The sequence below is a fragment of the Oryzias melastigma genome, linkage group LG18, assembly GCF_002922805.2.
Source record: "Oryzias melastigma strain HK-1 linkage group LG18, ASM292280v2, whole genome shotgun sequence".
NCBI classification, from domain to species: Eukaryota; Metazoa; Chordata; class Actinopteri; order Beloniformes; family Adrianichthyidae; genus Oryzias; species Oryzias melastigma.
Window position 1 is genome coordinate 245,818 of NC_050529.1, and position 618 is coordinate 246,435.

At 53.1% G+C, this 618-nt stretch overlaps 1 protein-coding gene across 1 annotated transcript in view; it reads left to right on the forward strand.

The window, feature by feature from the left end:
- Nucleotides 1–618, forward strand: part of zgc:85858 (uncharacterized protein LOC405879 homolog) — a 2,836-nt gene that overhangs the window by 1,047 nt on the left and 1,171 nt on the right. The window lies entirely within an intron of this gene.

A 618-nucleotide genomic window follows, 5' to 3' on the forward strand; every position in this document is an offset into this window, starting at 1 on the left:
GTTAAGAACACAACCACATCATGATTAGTCCACCTCCGTGCCTCACTGTGTTTCCTCTGGAGCTGTGCAGCCACTGGGAAGACACCTGTGTGGGTGTGTGTGTCTGCAGAGAATAGCGTCTGCGTCATGTGTGTCTGCAGAGAATAGCGTCTGCGTCGTGTGTGTCTGCAGAGAGTGGCGTCTGCGTCGTGTGTGTCTGCAGAGAATAGCGTCTGGGTCGTGTGTGTCTGCAGAGAGAGGCGTCTGCGTCGTGTGTGTCTGCAGAGAATAGCGTCTGGGTCGTGTGTGTCTGCAGAGAATAGCGTCTGCGTCCTGTGTGTCTGCAGAGAGTGGCGTCTGGGTCGTGTGTGTCTGCAGAGAGTGGCGTCTGCGTCGTTTGTGTCTGCAGAGAATAGCGTCTGCGTCGTGTGTGTCTGCAGAGAATAGCGTCTACGTCGTGTGTGTCTGCAGAGAGTGGCGTCTGCGTCGTGTGTGTCTGCAGAGAATAGCATCTGCATCGTGTGTGTCTGCAGAGAATAGCGCCTGCATCGTGTGTAGGGCTGCCACGATTAGTCGACTAATCGACGACTAATCGACTATTAAATTAGTCGACGACTAATTTAATAATCGATTAGTCGT